Source organism: Sminthopsis crassicaudata, chromosome 1, assembly GCF_048593235.1.
Source record: "Sminthopsis crassicaudata isolate SCR6 chromosome 1, ASM4859323v1, whole genome shotgun sequence".
Classification (NCBI taxonomy): Eukaryota; Metazoa; Chordata; class Mammalia; order Dasyuromorphia; family Dasyuridae; genus Sminthopsis; species Sminthopsis crassicaudata.
The window spans coordinates 186,773,388-186,794,114 of NC_133617.1; positions in this window are offsets into that span (position 1 = coordinate 186,773,388).

Genomic DNA, 20,727 nt, shown 5'->3' on the forward strand with positions numbered 1-20,727 from the left:
AAAGTGGAACTTACTGGAGAATTAAAGTGAATTATCTTCTCTATTTATGCTTTTTCTGATCATTTCCGTTGTATTATTTCTTTCTATGGGACAAAACAAAGTATGTTCTGTAGTGATTAGTCTGAGAAATTGCTTAGCATTTTAATATACTTTACCTGTAACTATAGTCCTAGACACAAATTTTATCCTGATTTCTTCATAAAATTCACTAGTCATTGGACAAAAACTAAATTCCTCGTTTCTCAGGAGAAAGATTGAGTGGAACCAATATATGTTTTATGAGAAGGTCCCAGGTCTGAATAAAGTTCTTATAAACCCAGTACTAGACATTCTGTGAAATGTGCTACATTTACCTTAATAATTAAATGAAATCAGAAAATGTTAGTTTGAGATTGTACTGCTTTTTTTGACATCTTTCCTTCCAATCTCCCCAAACTTACTCCAAAATTATATATCCAAAGGAGAGCTCAGGTAATCCATTTAAAGCAAGAAAAAGCTCAAGCCTCTGGTTATTTTACTTGCTAGGATGGGCCACAAACATTCAGAGGATAAATAATCACAGAATTACAGAAACTCAAAGATACCTACAGTTCATCTAATTAAAATTTGACCTGAATAGGATACCCTCCTGCAACCCTCTGGCCAAAGGAGTTCTATAAATAGTGGGTGCTTTTTTAAAGGTGTATTAAAAGGTATAGCACTATACTTTTAAATATTTCTAGGAATTTCAGCCTAATGAGCACCAGTAATGAGGAAACCCATTGCCTATTTTTTTTACTCTAATTGTTAGGAAGTTTTGTTTCGTTTTAATTTCTTTTTTTTCTGTCTAGCTAAAATTCTCCTCTTAAAAACTTTGACCTATTACTTCTTAAATTTGAACTAGGGTCAAGTAGGACAAGTTTAATCTTTCTTCCACATGATAATCATTCAAATCTTTGAAGACAGCTAATTGTGTCTCCCCTGACTCTTCTTCAAGCTAAAATATCCTCAGTTCTTTCCATCATGCCTTTTTGCTTCTCTACAGCTCTCCTCCCCTTACTATCTAATGTACCCATCTTTCTCTAGATACCCTTCTTTTTGTCAACATCCTATTGAAAACATGGTGCCCAGATCTAACCAAGTGGCTCCATCTCACTTTCTCCCAACCAATGACTTTTTCCAGATGAAGAGGTGAAAGTAAAATTGATGCATTTCTTTTTTCTCTGCAGCTGACAGGAAGCTATGGACAATTTCTCCATTAAAACATAGAGAAAAGGTGAGCTCATCTTATTTGATTAGGACTGTCACCATCAGACAGTGGTGGCAATTAGTCCAGGCCAGCCCTATTCAGGCCTTGGATTCCTTTCAGAAGTGAGAAAGGAAACACTTGAGCTCTATTGAATTGGAGCGTGGCATCTGCTGCACACTGAGGGGAGAGGTTGGGGGTCAGTGCTTGATTTTGATAAAGCGTGCCAGATTAATTGTCTTCGGTAATCCTGTTTGTCATGGTAGATGTGCAGAGGAGTCTTTGTGGCACAGTCTGACATATGGGCTGGCCTGCTGCTTGCCTATTCAGTTACTTGCAGCACATGCTCTTCACAGTTGGCCTAGTTCCCAGAGCCTTGTTTTCCAGGGGAGTGGGGCCTCCTGCTCCTATTCAGCTGGCCCCCATCTTCACAAACAGGCTCCCTAATCTTCAGGACTGCCTGGGCCATTGAAAGCAACTGCATTATTCAAAGAGCCCAAGAGAGAGAAAAAAGGAGAGAAAAGGGGAGGGAGGAGGAGAGTGGGGGGTACAGAAGGAAGGAGATGAAGGGGGAGGGAGAGAGAAGCATGGGAGATAGGACTGAAAGACTACATAGACAAGGAGGGGGGAGAAGAAATATAATTACAAAAAATAGCAGCCATGTACTTCAGGCAGAGCACTTCAGGAGGCTGATTATAGTTCCTCTCCAAATCTGAATCTATCACCAAATTATACCCTGCCTCTTTTGTAAAATAAATGCTAATAAGAGGTAATTTGGGCCCTGCTGATTGTTAAGCTCAATGGAGATGGGTCTTTTTTTTTCCCCTCCTGTGTGTTTTTATTGTAATATCTGAAGGGTTTTTAAAACCAGAATTTATATTCAAATACAAAAGATGAAACAAATGTTTAGAGGCCTGACACAAATGCCAGAAAACCAAGGACATCTTGGTTTTTATGATAAAGGGGGATGTTCAGATTGACAATTGGCACTTAGTGCTACTGAAGTGTCCAATCCCCAGAGAAAAGGAGGGGGATATCATCCAGAGAAGGGAAGTGAATATGAGGGAATAAGAGATAGGATTTTTTTATTGCTGATATGGTAGGGTCTTTGATTTGAATATAATAGATTTTTCTGCTTTTTAAATTATATTTTAAGGAAGACATAAAAATAGTTACCCAATCATTATTTGTCTGATGCTGACAACTCTTTCAAGACTTTTATGTTATTTAAAAGACCAAAAAAAAAAGAGACAACTAAATGAAGCGACAGCTTTTGAAACCTCTCATGATGCATGTTGACTTGTACATGCATAAATGGAACAATTAAATTTATAATAATTCCAAAATACAACAAAGCGGTAATAATTTTAAAATAATCTTTGATGTCAACAGTTATTGTGGTGCTGAATCAGCCTTTGCTGGTCAGTATAGCCAGAAAATTGCTATTCAGTGATTTTAGGACATGTAACTTATGATTTGGGACGTGATGTCGTTAATAGTTGGAATTTTGGGAGGCATCTTTGATGAATGCAAACATTTGGAACTGCCTCAGATTTTCTCTTACTTTAACTTTTGTAGACAAAGATTATAAGAAATACTGTTAATACATAAACATGAGAGGCAACATTGTATGTAAAGGATGAAATGGCTACCTCTGAGTTCATGTCCAAACTCTGACACAAACTCGCTATGTAAATTTGGATAATTCTCTTGACTGCTCAATGCTTCAGGCAATTCTAGAGGCTAAATTGTAGAACAGTTACCAATCTGCACCTCTATGTGAGATGAAATCATTCCCAAATAGGAGTGCCCTACATTAGTAAAACTTCAGGTCTAGATTGTATAAATGTTATATTATCTCCTTATTGTATATTATTAAATTAATACTTTATATTATTAAATGTGCAGATAGATTACAATATTTATAGTTACAGTTCAATCTTGTATACATTATAAAGATAATATCTAGTTTAGATTATGATTTTATTGGTAAAGGGAGATTCTAGTAAGTACCCTCCCTCCACTATCAGTGCTAGTTGTATGTAGATATATACCCAAATGCACATATAGTTATATATGGATAGAAAGGAACAGACAATAAAAGAACACATGTGTACATTTAAAAGAAGTAGTGGTCAGAATATATGGGAGACATAAGGAAAAGGAAGTTAATAGCTCAATATTCCTCTAAATTATTCTCTAAAAATTATACCATTTATTTCACATTATCTGTGCATATTAACTCTGTCATAGAATAAATCTGTCTCTAACATACATATACACACACTCTCTCTCTTTCTCTCTGACACACTGTCTCTGTCACTGCGTGTGTGTGTGTGTGTGTGTGTGTGTGTGTGTGTGTGCATCTATTGGAATTTCCATTACAAAGACTGATGCTTAGTATTCAAAACTAGGTACCCTATATGAAGTAGCGTAATGTATATTTATAAAATCCAGTAACTGTAGCAATATGGTATACTAAATATAGGGACAGCTAGGTGGCACAGTGGATAGAATGAGATATCTGAAGCCAGGAAGGTTCATCCTCATGAGTTCATATCAGGCTTCCAACCAGCTCCATGACCCTAGGCAAATCACTTAATCCTGTTTGCCTCAATTCCTCATTTGCTCATTTCCCATATATTCCTCATTTGAAAAATGTGTTGGAGAAGGAAATGGCAAAACCATTCCAATATGTTGCTAAGAAAACCTTCTGTTGGATCTGTGGGAGTTCAACATGATGAAAAAGAATAAACAACAAGGAAAACCTGATAACAACAAAAAATTGATTCTTTTCACTCAATTCAATTTAATGAATATTTACTAAGCCCCCACTATGTACAAGCCTTTATGCAAGAAAGGCTGGGAGTCGAGAGACCTGGGTTCTTCTGTATCCATGTCTTTCTTTTATTAGCTATTTGATCTTGGTGCCAGTTCCTTAACTGTCATGTTGTCATCATCTTTAATGAAAAGGTTGGGCAAGAGATAATCACTAAGTTTTATGCTAGTTCTAAGAAATATGTACTTCACTATGGTACAGTAAGCATAGAGTCACAGAATATGGCTGTAGAGTGAAAGGGACTCCAGGAGGTGAACTAATCCAGCAATTCATTGAGGTCCAAAAATATGTTTTCCCCCCAAGGACCTAATGAATTATTAATTAGGTTAGAATTAGTACACAAATCTTCTGATTTCTAGCAAAGGCTTAATTTTATTACACAATGCTGCTTTGTATTTTGTTTGTTTGTTTGTTGAGGGTTTATGCTGTTTTTTTGTTTGTTTCTTTGCTTTTTTCCTGGAATCAACAACTTAGTAGGCAGGATCTTTTTTACATGATGGCTTACTACCTAGTATGACTCTGAAGGTTCTGAGAAGACCTTTCTATCCAAAGCATCTCAGATACCAAAGATAGTTGTTGGCTCATTTTGTCTCAATGCTAATAATGCCAATAATTAGAAATGCATTTAATGAAATTATCTTAATTTTTTAAATCCTGAAATGATGTGATTCTGACCATAATATAAATGACTTTTATCACATTGCTTTTACTTTAACATCTAAATAATATCATTGAAGCATCATTGAAGCAATCGGAATTCTAAAGAGAACAGAGAGAGAAATAATTTAGGAGAACAATTTTGGGTAAGAAAACAAATAGGAGGAAAGTTGCTAGCAGGTAGACACCAACATAAGGATGCTGAGTAGGACTAATGATGCATGGTGTAGAGAATGCTTTAAAAAATTAAGAGAGGGTTCAATAAAAGATGTAGGAAGGAAAGGTGAAGAGAAGCAAACTCTACCTACTTCAGGGCTTTCCCTGCTCCTGACCCTGGGTAATTTAAGATCCTATAGTGTATAGTGCCAGAAAGCAGGTGAACATATTTAGCACCTATTTTTTCTAAGCATAACATTACATACAATACTCCTTGATTTGCTTGGAAAAGAACAACATATGGAAAATGAAATTATCATAGCTCCATAAGTCAGGGCTCTTCCTTGTCATCCTCAGTTAGGCCTCAAATTTCTGTCAGCACCAGCATACTGAATGTATTGTAATTGCAGAAAGGACAAAGGGGAAGAATAGACAAGAAATCCTTTATATGCGTCTATTTGGGTTTGCCTCTAGGAAAGAGAAATATCGCACTCACAGTATTTCCAAAAAGGATAAGTGTGTGTTTAGATATGTAGAAAGGCTAAAAAATTGCATTTCAGATCTTCAGACTTCAGTTTCTTTAGGCTGACTCAATCTAATCTAAATTTCTTTACTTCAAATTAGCTGAAAGCTGTTTGTGTTTTTTTAACTCTAATCTTCTAAAGTCTGAATTATAGATGACTGTGGAGAAGTTGGCAGGCTTGATTCCTTACATGTGGAGTTGGACAGAACCCTGGTTAAAAAAAAAAAAAATATATATATATATATATATATATATATATATATATATATATATATATTAGTTTTATTTGTTACTTTATTACTATTTGAGAATAAATTGTGTTTTGGGTTAAAAAGTCAGAAAGGGGGGAAATACTATAGTATATCAACTGGATGCAAAATTCTACTTTCTTCAATGACTGACATTCTTTGGGGAAAAAATGTATCATTCCTTTCAAATTCCTAGACAACATGGAAATTCAGAGTGTGCTAATCTAGTGTACAAGTTTGGTATGGAAAGTTTGACTATTTCTCAAGTTCTCCTTTAAGCATGCTACTCCAGGCCTCAATGACCGAAAAAGCCTAGGTTTTTTCTTAAAACTAGGACTTTCCATTATTAATGCAAATTAAGACAAGATACCACTACATGCTTGTCAGATTGGCTAGAATGAAAGGGAAAGATAACGCAGAATATTGGAGGGGATGTGAGAAAACATGGACACTGATACATTGTTGGAGGAATTGTGAATACATCCAGCCATTCTGGAGAGTGATTTGGAACTATGCTCAAAAAGTTATCGAACTGTGCAGCCCCTTTGACCCAGCAGTAACACTGCTTATATCTCAAAGAGATCTTAAAGAAGGGAAAGGGACCTGTATGTGCAAGAATGTTCATGGCAGCCCTCTTTGTAGTGGCCAGAAACTGGAAACTACATTGATGCCCATCAATTGGAGAATGGCTGAATAAATTGTGGTATATGAATATTATGGAATATTATTGTTCGGTAAGAAATGACAACAGGATGATCTCAGAAAAACCTAGAGAGACTTACATGAGCTGAGGCTGAGTGAAATAATTAGGACCAGGAGATTGTTGTATACTTCTACAACAATATTATATGATGATCAATTCTGATGGATGTGGCCATTTTCAACAATAAGATGAATCAAATCAGTTCCAATAGAGCAGTAATAAACTGAACCAGCTACACCCAGCAAAAGAACTATGGGAGATGACTATGAACCACTACATAGAATTCCTAATCCCTCTATTTTTGTCCGCCTGCTAAGGCGGATTTCCTTCACAGGCTAATTGTACACTATTTCAAAGTCCAATTCTTTTTGTACAGCAAAATGGCTGTTTGGACGTGTATACATATATTGTATTTAATTTATACTTTGACATATTGAACATGTATTGGTCAACCTAACATCGGTGAGGGGGGGAGAAGGAGGGGAAAAATTAGAACAAAAGTTTGGCAATTGTGAATTTTGTAAAATTACCCATGCATATATCTGGTATATAAAAACTATTAAAAAAAAAAAAAAAAACTAGGACTTTCAAAATACAATAGCAATGGCAGGCTTCTGACTTAGAAGCATCTGAGATTGTAGTTTGTTGACTCAAACAGATCAGAATGACAAAGAACTAAATGTTCCAAATAAGATTTCTTATGTTACATCAATAAAATGAAGTTTAATAATCTGAGATTAGAATCAATTTTTACTTTCATACCAATAAATCAGTAGTTCTGAGAATCCATCAGGGTAGCTGGCTGTAAGTCAAATTAAACATTTCAGCATCCTCATCATCCTCATCATCATACTTGGTACTAGTTCCTGTATTTGGTAAGTCACTTTACTTTTATGTTCATTATCATAGTTACCCCAGCTGTAAAATGTGTTGGTTGGACTACATGATTCCTATGGTCATTTCCAATTTAGATACCATGATCCTATCAAAGTCTACCTTATTTTCAATAGAATTGTGAAAATCAGTTGTGTCAAACTGATTTACAAAATTTACAAACTGATTTACAAAATTACAAAATTCCAAGGATGACCTAAATCAATTTAAAACATAATTGGGAAATATTTAACAAATTAAATAAGTCAATATGTGGACTGCAAGAATTAATAATACATAAGAGTTTAGTGATTCCCAAACCCTTTCTATTTGCGCTTTAGACCACTGATGTAATTAGGAAGTTAATTAGGAATTGTGTCCTAACCATGTGTTTTTCACCTTTGCTAAGGAGCAAGTTTTTGAAGGATTTAATACTTATCCTAGAAGTGAGAAATGAAAAATCCTTTTACTTTAAAAAAAATCTGCACTTCTTTATTAGTTGTTGCTTTGTCAGCTGTCACCCCTGCAAAGTGCTTTGACATGGTAGAGCCACAGTGACAGAGGTTAGGACTCTCTCCCATGGAAGATAAGGAGCAGGTTATTGAAAGGTACTGCCCACCTCCTTCCCACACATCTCTGAATGATTTATTTATGACTAAACTTACTTATTAAACAAGTTCTCCCATCACTTTATCTATCCCTCATGATCTCCTGTTACTTGACAATAAGGCACCTAGACTCTAAGATACCTGAAAGATAATCCTATTAAATAATTATGTATGCTCCCAAAATAGGATATAGTCCTTCCCCTCAAGTGATCTAAACTAATTGATAAAACTTAATGAATTAATTAATCAATAAAAGAAAAAGAACATGAAGAATACTTACTCTGTGCCAAGAACTTTGTCAGTTTCTAGGGATAAAAATTTTAAAAAAAATATTACCTCTAAGAAGCTTAGATTTTAAATAGGAAAGACAATAAAAATAAGCAAATACCAAAAAATGCAAAAATCAATGTTTGCTAAATGATAGAATGGCTTTAAAAATGTTTTGAACCGATTCACTGTAGTGAAATATGTACTCAGCTCAGCAACACTTAGATCTCTAGTTCATCTCTCTTTTGCTGATCTGCCAAGTTTACTGGACCAATTTTTTTAATGGGTTTCAGTCCAAGGATGTCAATTGATGCCAATGAACAGCAGTCTCAGAGAGCTGCCTGAGGCAATGAGAGGGTAATTAGTTCAGTCATAGAGCCAACATACATGAGAGGCTTGAATTGAAACCAGGTCCTTCTAACTCTCAGACATGCTTTCTAACCATTATGGAAGATTACCTGTCTTGGACAGCCATTAAGTCCTAAAAATCATGAAAAAAGAAAAATAAAATCTAATTGTTGCTGGCATTATACATACTTGTAAGAGATAGAGTGCTGAGTTTATGGTCAGATAATTACTTGTTTTCAAATCCCATTTCAGTCATTTATTAGATGAAATCAGGTAAGTCCACCATTCTGAGCCTCAATGTCTTCATCTATAGTATGTATATAACAATAGTACTGATCTCATGAAAAGGTATAAAAGATAAATGAGAATATATTTAAAACATTTCACCAACCTAAAAAGAGTTGCAAAAATTTGAGCTAGTCATTGTTAAAGAAATAGATTTTATGTTTTAGGAGAGGGAAAAGGGCCTACATGTACAAAAATGTTTGTAGCAACCCCTTTTTTTTGTAGTGACAAGAAATTAGAAAGTAAGTGAATGCCCAGCAGTTGTGGAATGGCTGACTAATTTATGGAATATGAATTAAATGTAATATATTTGTTATTATAAAAGAAATTATGAGCAGGCTGATTTCAAGAAAAGCCTGAAAAAACTTACCTGAACTGTTGCTAAAGTGAAGTGAGTAGAACCAAGAGAACATTGTACACAGTAACAAGATTATGTGATGATCAACTCTGATGGACTTGGCTCTTTTTGACAATTAGGTGATTCAAAGCAATTCCAATAGACTTGGGATAAAAAGTCATTAGCATCTACAGAGAGAACTATGGATACTGAATATGGATCAAAGCATAACATTTTGAACTTTTGTTGTTGTTGTTGCTTATTTGCTTATTTTTTTTTCTTTCCCATGTTTTTTCCCTTTTTATTTGATTTTTCTTGGGCAACATGATGAATATGGAAATATGTTTAGAACAACTGTACCTGTTTAACCTATATCCTATTGCTTGCTGTCTTGGGAAGGGAAAGGAGGAAGAAAAAAAATTTGAAGCACAAGGTTTTTTTCAAATGTGAATGCTGAAAACTATCTTTGCATGTATTTGGAAAAATAAAATGCTATTTAAAAAATAGATTTTATGGTAGTAATGACAGAAAGGACAAACAGGAAGACTTATCTTCATAAGTTCAAATCTGGCCTCAGACAGTCATTAGCTATGTGATGCTGGGCAAGTCACTTAACCCAATTTTCCTCCTAATCTGTAAAGTGAATAGAAGGAGGAAATAGCAAATCACTCCTGTCCTTTTACCAGTAAAACCCCCAAATAGGATCATGAAGTATTCGACGTGGCTGAAACAATTGAAACACAACAACAAAATGACAGGAAAAATCAAATCAAAACTAAACCAACCTTTGATTCCCATTGCCAATTTAAGTCCAAGGAATCAAATGGGAAAATGACTCAAGTACCACAGAAGAAACAATTTAATCAATGTTTGTTACTTTTCAAATACTAACTTGGAAATATGCTAGATTTTATTTTCTTCAAAATGTTCATAATAAAATTTCTGTTAAACATATACATTTCTTACATAAGCTGATAAAGGCTCCTTTAGGCTCCAAAAACTCAGATAAATAAACTTCATTATCTAAACTGGGTATTATAATCTTACCCCAACAAAGATAATTTCAGGAGAAGCATTATCACCTGAGGACTGACTACAATACAATTAATTCATCACTTTCCCTTGAAAATTAACTTTTTATTTACCTCTGGCTAAATTTATATCAATTGATATTTGGTAGATGGTTAAATATACACAATGCCAAATATTTGATATTATAGTTTTAATCATCAGCAAGCATTCATTGGACTGAAGCCAGCAAAATATTAGGCAGTACAACACAAGTAAAATTAGGTTAACTTCCATTTACTGCTATATAATTCTATGAGGAGTAATTCAGTTTTTTTTGTTATTTATTGATGTTCACAAAAAGGGGAAATTTTATACACCATATTGTTAAACATTTATCCTAGACATTGGAGAAGTACAAAACCTCAAAGTTAGAATTTCATAATCTCTAAGAATATTTTACTTCTATTTGTGTATCTTATATCCAATATGTAGTTATTCAAGTCTCTCTATAGAAGGGATCCCATCCTTTTCCAATGTTACACATTCCATTTTTTAAAAGCTCTGATTGTTAGAGTTTAATATGTGTGTATGTGTGTATTGCTCATGTATGTAATATGCATTTCCATGTAGAAATGAGGCTTACAGGTATTGATGGATATTTCAGCAATCTTGCTCACTACCTTCCAAGGAGGAATTTGATTTTTGCCTGGAGCTCATCAGAATGGCTCATAAAGCTGTTAATATTGATTTCTCAGAGTGGAACAACTAGACTAAAATTATTCTACTTACTAGGCATAGCTCAGTGGTGTAATAGTTAGAATGCAGTAGAAAGCTTGGTGTCAGAAAGAGTTAAGTTCAAATTTCATCTCAGACATTTACCAGCTATGTAACCTTGAACAAATCTCATATTGTGAGATTTACTCCTTTTCCCACAAAATACTTGTTACATAAATTATATCACAAATGGTAAAGAGCAAATAAAGCTATTTTTTATAACAACAAATAGACATCTGAAGCTCTTCCTCTGGGAGAGAGCTATTTGTAAGAGAGTCACACAGATAGAGACAGAGACAGAAACAGAGATAGAAAGATTACATTTCTTAATCTCTCAGGAAATTTCTTAAAATCTCTAGGAAGACAAATTGGAAATTAGGGATATATTAGAGAGTTGTCTTTCCTCTACATATCTATCAAAGTATATTGTCTCTCTTGATGAATTTCTACCCTAAAAAAGGCTGGAAAAGTGTGTGCCCTTGCTAAAACCAGGAAAGTATACCTCCTATCTTCCAAACTCTCACACAAACTCTGCTCCTTATGCAGCAAAGCAATATGAATCTCATTTTCTCTCCAAAGAAAGTTTTGTGCAAACACTTGAGATTTAAAACCTGGGTTACATTCCCTCATATCAAACTCAAATATATATTTTTTCAACTTCCATCCATTGTTCTTAAGTCTATCCTCTGCAAGCAAGAAGAGCAAAATTATTACCTCTACCTCAAAATATGTGTGTCCAAATACTTGAAGACAAAAGGCCCCATTTCTAAAATAGAGAGTTGACTCAAATTTATAAAAATCCAAGCCATTCTCCAGTTGATAAATGTTCAAAGGATATGAACAATTTTTAGATGAAAAAAATTAAAACCATTTCTAGTCACAATTTTTTTAAAACTCCTGTTGGTCAGAGAAATGCAAATTAACACAACTCTGAGGTACCACTACATATCTTTCAGATTGGATAAGATGACACGAAAAGTACTGATGGAGGGAATGTGGGAAAACTAGGACACTGATCCATTGCTGGTGGAGTTGTGAACTGATCCAACTATTCTGGAGAGCAATATAGTCAGATTTGAATTTGGGAAGATTTATTTTCCTGTCTCCAGGCCGAGTACTCTATCCACCATTTCACCTAGTTACCAGTGATGTGGTTTAAAGTATCCTGATTATTTTGGTCACATTTCACTGACAGTCTCCAACTTATTAATACCCTTAAAAATGTAGCTCCCTATAATGAGCTCAAGATAACAGATATCCTTTGGCCAGGACAGAATTTTTTCTTAGCTAAACCTTTCCTTATTCTAATATCAAAATATATTCCAACCATTAATTAAAATTATATTGTTTTTTTTTAAATAAACTTTATTATTATAAACATATAATTCTAAAAAAGAGATTTTTAACTTGGAATCCATGGACACCCAAGAGGTCCACAAATTTGGAGCATAAAATAACTTCACCAACCTCTAAATATAATTCAACATTTTCTTCAATAATGAAATATATAAATATATAATTCACACACACACACACACACACATATGTATGTATATGTATTACCATTAATATATGTATATAATCTGGATCTATCTATTCATCGATCTACCTATCTAAATTTACACAAACTTATTTATGTTAAGTAATGAATAGGTTTTACCAGACTACTAAAGAGTTCATGTTACTAGTATTACTGCTATTACTATCTCTACTACTACTAATTATAAATACTGCATGCAAGATATTATGCTAAGTGCTTTACAATTATTCTCACCTTTTTCTGTATATCTGTTGGCCTTTATCTATTATCTGTTGCTTCCATAAATTTCCATTTAATTTCTTATGCTGATATGTGATATGTGGAAGTTGTGATAGGGACAATAATAATGTAGAAGGGATAACTATATTTCCATGTTAGCCATAGTGCAAGAAAAGGGAGAAAAGGAAAGAAAATCATACTTTAATTTGCACTTAGAGTTTACTAGTTATCTCTCTGGATATAGATAATTTTTACTTGGAATTACTTCAAATTGTCTTAGAAGATCATAATATTGATCAGGGTAGCCAAATCTTTCAGTTGATTATCCTAAAAATCTGTTACTATGATCCATGATCTCACTTCTCTTTTGCATCAGTTCATATTGGTATTCCACCATTTTTTCCCTCCCTGGAATCCCCTATCATTTTTATACAATAGTACCATATCATAATCATATGCTATACCTTGGTCAACTATTCTCCAATTATTGGGCACCTCCTCAGTTTTCAATTTTTAGAATTACAAAAATAGCTGCCATATTTTTTTGATCTCTTTGATCTCTTAGGAATAGAAACCTAATAATCGTATTGGTGGCTCAAAGGCTATAGACCATTTTATACCCTTTAGAGCATAGCTCCAATTATTCTCCAAATGGTTACACCAGTTCACTATATTCTCAATGTATTCATTAATCTATCTATTTTTCTCCATTCTCTTGAACATGTCATTTCAAATAGGTTGGAGGTGATAACCACAGATTTGTTTTAATTTGTCTTTCTCTAATTGATAGTGTCAAATAATTTTTCATTTTATTTGACTACTTCTTAAAACTGCCTGCTTTTATCCTTTGAGAATTTTTCAAATGCATAATGACTCTTATTTTTACGAATTTGAATCACTTCTCCATATATTTGAGAAATGAGATGCTCTGTCAGAGAAATTTCCTGTAATTTTTTATATTTTCCTTTGCTATACGTTTTTAAAGCAAAATGTAGTTTTTCAGACTATTAAATTTTGTCTATTTTTAAATTTATTAATTTTATACTGAACTTAAGCATTTCCATACAAGCTTTTCCATAACAAAGTGGAATAGAAATACAGAGTACTACACCTGAAATTACAGATCCATTATGTACAACTTGCTATATGTTTCAATTTTTTGTCTTGATTCAAACAGCAGTTAATTTAGGTATTTATAGAAGTTAGAATGACTTGGCTGCTCACAGTTGTTACTAAAACAATATACAATGTTCTCTTGGTTCTGCTCGTTTCATTATTATTTTATGGAAGTCTCTCCATGGTTTTCTAAAATCATTGAGCTCATCAGTTCATATAACAGAGTAATATTCCATTATGAACATATACCAAAATTGATGGTCACCCCCACAATTTCTAACTTTTTGCCACTACAAAGAAAGCTCCCATAAATATTCTAGAAATATAGAATACTCTAGAATATAGATTCTTTGCCTTTTTCCAATTCATCTTCATCACCAGATGTTATAGTGGTATTATTTGGACATTTCCAAATCTCTCTCTAAAATGTTTGGATCATTTCACAGATCCACCAAGAATGAATTAAGATCCCAATTTTTCCACATATTAAATTCCCCTTCTATCATTTTAGCTAATTGAACAGGTATAAAATGACATCTCAATGTTGTTTTGATTTGCATTCCTGTAATTGGTAATAGTTTAAAGTATTTTATATGACTATAAGTTATTTTGACTTCATCAGAAAACAGTTCATATCCTTTGATCTTTTATCCATTAGGGTATAACTTACATTCTTATAGATTTCACAAAGTTCTTTATATACTTAAAAAATAAGGACTTTATCAGAGAAAGTGTCTATTAAAAAAAAATTCCCAGCTTTCTGCTTTCCTTCTGATCTTGGCTACATTTGTTTTCTTTGTATAAAAAAAATGTAATTTAATATAATTAAAATTATTCATTTTACTTCTCACAATATTTTTTATCTCTTATTTGTTCACAAAATGCTCGCCTATTCATCAGTCTGAAAAGCAAACATGTCCCATGCTCTTAAGTGTTTTTGTGATCTCTTCCTTGTGATGATGTATCCATTTTGACCTCTTGGTAAATGGCATATGAAATTGGTCTATTCTCCAAATGTAACTTACCTTATTATTTCTCTAATTGGGTCTATTTTTGTTTTGTTTTGTCTGAGATCATGATCATCCTATATTTGTTACTTCTACTGAAGTATAATATATTCTGCACCAGCCTTTTTTGTGTTTTTTTTTAACTTTGTATCTTTCTGTTTCATGTATGACTCTTATACAATATATACAATGTTTTCTAATCCTAGCTCATTTCATTCACATTCATAGTTATGATTTCTGTATATATATTCCTATACCCTATTTTCTTTTGTTCTTTCTTTTATTTCTCTCTTTGTCCTAACCATTCTCAAAATTCTATTTTATTCCTGACCACTGCCTCCATTTCTCTTTTATCATACCTCACTTCATAACTCTTTTCTCCTTCCTCTCTTATTTCCCTATTAAGTGAAATACATTTCGGTATACAATTGAATGTCTATCTCTATATTCTTTGTTTTTTGAACCACTTCTGATTCTATAAACTCTTCCTTTATTTCTCTATTATTTTGTCTCTCATCTTAACACACACACACACACATAACATACATATATATGTATGTATGTGTCTTTCTTTCTTATCATCATCATCAATATCATCATCACAAACATAACTAACACTCATATCTGCCCTAATAAGAATTTTAAGAATTATAGGTATTATTCCCATGTAGAAATGCAAAAGTATAACTTTAGTGAGTTATTAATGTTTATTTTTTATGTTTTTCTCGAATTTCTATTTGAATGTCAAATTTTCTGTTTAGCTCTAGTCTGTCCATCAGAATTACTTATAAATCCTTTTTCATTAGATATCATTTTTTCCTTTTTCCTGAAATATGATACTCAACCCCAACTGGGTAAGTTATTCATGGCTATAATCTTATCTCCTTTAACTTCAAGAATATCATATTCTAAAAACTCTGCTCCTTTAACTAGAAAAATGCTAATTTTTTTTGTAATTCTCACTGTGACAACATTATACTTGAATTTTCTCTTCTTTTTTGCAGTATTTTCTCCTTGACCTGGAAATTCTCAGGAATTTTCATTTGGGGATCACTTTTGGAGGATAATGAGTAGTTGTTAAATTCTTACTAAGTGCTAATGAGATAATGAGATATTAGGTTCTTACTAAGTGCTAAGTCGGTACTTAACAATTCTCTCTAACTGGCCTTTAAGGGCAGTTTTACTTCTGTGAACTCCTGGGGAGGAGCTTACATGCTTAGGAGGAGCAAGTTCATTGGTTGAAGTATTTTTTCCCAAAAGCCCTTGCATTATCCCACGCCCATTCTCTGGGACGATAAAAGAGGGCAGCACTGGGGAAAAGAAGAGTCTCTGCTCTAGGTCAGAGTTGGAGCCGCTCTCTGGAGGAGAGAGAGAGTCTTGTCTGGGCCAGACCTGGGGTGGCTCTCTAGAGGAAGAAGAGTCTCTACACTAGGTCAGAGTTGGTGGCAGTTGAAACAGCAGATCTCCTCCCAGAGAATGATTGGCAGTTTTTGGAGAAAACAGAACTTTACAAATTGGCACCCAACATGGGGCAAGGACTTTTGCTTATCCTGACAAAGACTTATTCTGAGCCCTTCAGAGGAGCTAGACTGGACCATTGCAATTTGGCACCTGAACAGGGACTGACTCGATCCTGATTCCAGTGGAAAAACCTCTGATTCAGATTCCAGTGGAAAAGACTTTCTGATGCAGAAATAACCATGAGTAACAAGGAAATTTGTTAAAGATTAAGTGAGTGTTCTGATAGACAAATAAGGAACTTACCTTGTTAAGGGTTAAACCAGCAATCTCTTACAGCTGAAATGGGGCAGATGTTAGCTAAAGACAATCCTTCGACCTCAACTGACTCAGACCCAGCCCCAGCGGCAGCCTCAGCTCCAGCCCCAGCTCCAGCCCCATTCAAGAGTGGTACTATAGAGAGTATAATTAAGATAATTGAGGAGCAGAGTTTACTTGTAACCTGGGTACAGATTGCTAAACTCTTGGCTGCATTAAGCTGCACATCCCCTTGGTTCTTAGAGGAAGAAAAGATAGATGTAGATAACTGGAAGCTAGTGGGATTTGAAATGAAAGAATTTCATGCAAAAAAATGGGCCTTGTACAATTTCTGCAGAGGTATTTTATATCTACCACATAGTTCAATTAGCCTTAAACTATCAAGTAAGTTGTAGGAGAAGGAAAAGTTTTAAAAATGAACAGAGGAGGAAGTATGAGGAAAAAAGGAAAGATCAAGATCTTGCACAAGAGCAAAGGGATTTAAATGAGGAATTAGGGTGTGATGACTCTGATTCTATTGAAGAAGCTTCAACCCTGCCTAGAGAGCAGATTATTGACAGGCCCACATCAACTCCACCTTCAGAGGTGGAGGAAGAAGGACAATGGAAAGAGGCAGAAACACAAACAAAATCGCCTGTTAAGCAGCCTATGACAAGATTAGAAAAAGCATTGGTTAAAGCTAAGAGAGAAGGACAGGATATAAGTGATTTTATACATGCATATCCCGTGATTGAAGAGATTGATTCTGTAGGTCAAAAAAGGAAAAGATAAGTACCTTTAGATTTGAATAAAATTAAAGATTTGAAAAAAGGTTGTATTCTTTATGGGGCTACATCAGCTTATGTTAAAATGTTACTAAATGGTTTTTTTATGAAGTCCTAACCCCAGATGATTGGAAATCCATAGCAAGGACATGTCTAGAACTTGGACAAAATTTGTTATGGCTTGTGGAGTTTCATGAATTATGTAAAATCCTAGTCAGATGCAATTTGGAAATAGGAGTTAACACAAAATTCACTTTTGAGCACTTAGCTGGTGAAGATCAGTATGGTGAGAATTCAAAACAGATTAATTATACCATGACAATATATGAGCAAATTGCTAGGGCTGCAATAAAAGCTTGGGGTGTCCTCCCTGGACAGAAAGGTCGGGGAGAGGCTTTCACTAAAATAGAGCAAGGTCACAATGAACCTTTTGCGGATTTTGTGGGATGTTTGCAAACTGCTGTCAAAAGAACTATTGGAGAAAATGCAGCTACAGAAATAATGAACAAGGATCTGGCTAAGGAAAATGCCAATGAGATTTGCAAAATAATTATATGGGGATTAGACAAATATGCTCCTTTAGAAGAGATCATAAAACTATGTGCCACAGTGGCAACAAATGCTTTTTACACCCGGACTATGATGAACATGGAAAGACAGGGTCCTTCCTGGAAAGGGACTTCTAGAGAAACTTGTTGATGTTTCCAAAGTAGAAAAATTGGACATCTAAGAGCTCAGTGTAAATATGGAGATAGAGTGAGAAGACAGGGTGAAAGAAGACCTAAAACCCCATGTCCAAAATGCAACAGAGGATTCCATTGGACATCAGAGTGTAGAATAATTCAGGGAAATGGGATGAAGGGCCCAGGTCCAGGGCTCCAGGCAAAAGGGACTTGGGGCATAATAGTAGCTGAGGTTAAACCCAAAGAGCCTTAATAAGGTCAGGAATCTGATGGGATCAATCAGCCGAAAAGCAATCACATGGAAGAAAGGGATTACCTGATCAGTCAGCTAAAAGGCAATCATATTGCAAATATGGATTATACTTGGGGTGAATATAAACCTTTTAAACCAACAGGGCTGTGTCCAGTGCAAACAACTCCAATGTAATTGCCAGATGAAGAGAAGTGATTTAGAAAGTGGTAAATAGAAGGAAATTAGATAGGTTAACTGCCTGGGAGAAAGGGTTTGCTTGTATTTTAACAGACAGAAGGAAACAGATGAGTGGCAACAAGCACCTGGAGAGAGACAGAAAAAGAGAAAAACCTCAAAACAAAGGAGAAAATTTAAGAAACATCTAACACTGAAAGAGCATGGCTATATATACATATACATATACATATATATATATATATATATATATATATATATATATATATATATATATATATATATATATATATATGACTATTAAAGAACTTTAAAACCAGCAGGAATCATTGGATTTACTAACACAAGATGAGACTAATGGACATTTATAAATTCTCAATTTATGATTATTTGATCATGTTATTTGTTACATACTTCTAGTATGTATTATGTAACTATGTTACTATGTGTTTATGTAATCTATGTAATTATGTGTAATGCCTCCTATATTGATGGATTTATGTTTCAAGGTCATGACCACCCTATTTTCTAAATCAAAAGAAAGAGGGAGAGAGATGTTAGGTTCTTACTAAGTACTAATGAGATAATGAGAAAATAGGTTCTAACTAAGTGCAAAGTCGGTACTTAACAATTCTCTCTAACTGGCCTTTAAGGGCAATTTTACTTCTGTGAACTCCTGAGGAAGAGCTTATATGCTTGGGAATAGCAAGTTCATTGGTTGAAGTAACTTTTCCCAGAAGCCCTTGCATTATCCCACGCCCATTCTCTGGGAGGATTAAAGAGGGCAGCACTGGAGAAAAGAAGAGTCTCTGCTTTAGGTCAGAGTTGGAGCGGCTCTCTGGAGGAGAGACAGAGTCTTGTCTGGGCCAGACCTGGGGCGGCTCTCTGGAGGAAGAAGAGTCTCTACACTAGGTCAGAGTTGGCAGCAGTTGAAACAGCAGATCTCCTCCCAGAGAATGATTGGCAGTTTCTGGAGACAACAGAACTTTAGAAGTAGTGTTTGGGTTTTTTTTGGTTTTTTTTGGTTTTTTTTCTTTTCATTTCTTTATCTATTTATTTATTCGAATATTTCCCAAAAACTTGTAAACATGTTAATAATTTTTTTTCTTTTAAGTTTTGGTTCCACCTCCCTACTATCACTTCTCCAAAATAGTTTAGCAAGCAAGCAATTTTATATCAACTATATTCATGAAATCAAACAAAATATATTTCTCTATTAGCCACATTGCAAATGAAAACATAAACAAAATGTGCATACTAATGAGATGGATGTGTTTTATTTTTCCTTAAAGAATTAAATCTTGGTGGAATATTTGCTGTCTTTTACTGTTACCAATTTTTGTGACCCTATTTTTAGTTATACAATCCTTTATGGGATTGTGACCCACAGTTTAAGTAGATTTATCTTAGCATAATAGTATTCACAATCATATATCATGTCTTGTTCTGCCATTAACTGCTTTATAGGCCCTTGATTTCCAATTTTTTGCCACTACAAATAGAGATAAATATTTTCATATGTAAAGGTTTTTTGTACATATAAACATATATTCCTCCAGAATGATTGAACTACTTCACAATGCCGCTAATTGGGCATCAGTGTCCCAATTTTTCCATATTGTCTGCAGCATTTGTAATTTTTCTTTTCTGTCAGGTTAGCTAATTTGATAGGTATGAGGTAGAGTTATTTTAATAGTCATTATTCTTTCCTCTGAAGTATCATACTCATTCTGACTAGGTAAGTTATTATGGTTGTAATCTTACCTTTATTACTGTAAAACATTGATATAAAACATGTTTATTGTTACTATTGATAGCTTTAATTCCTTCTTCTAAAAAGTGGCTGTTTATATTCTTTGATCATGTATCAACTGGAGAATGGCTCTTATTTCTCTAAATTTGACTAACTTCCTTTTTTATTTGAGAAATACTTGCTATAAAAAATAAATTTTTCCTAGTTAAAATTATACATTTTTTTTCATCTTGTAATGCTCACTATCATTTCTTTGGTCACACAATCTGGCCTATGCATGGATCTGACAGGTACTTTTTTTTCATTCCTTTAGTTTACTTATGATATCACTCTTATTATCTAAGTAATTATCTAAACACTTTAATGTTATCTTGGTATATGATGTGTATATATAATTTGCTTTCTGGTTTTACCAAAATTTTTATTTTATCAAATACTGAGTTTTTGACCCAAAAGCTTGGTTCTTTGTGTTTATAAAGAACTAGATTACTATGTTTTTTTTATTTCTTTCTTTATTTATTTTTACTCTGTATTGGGAACCTAATTTCTGTGATCTACCAATCTATTATTTAAACTAGTCCCACTTTG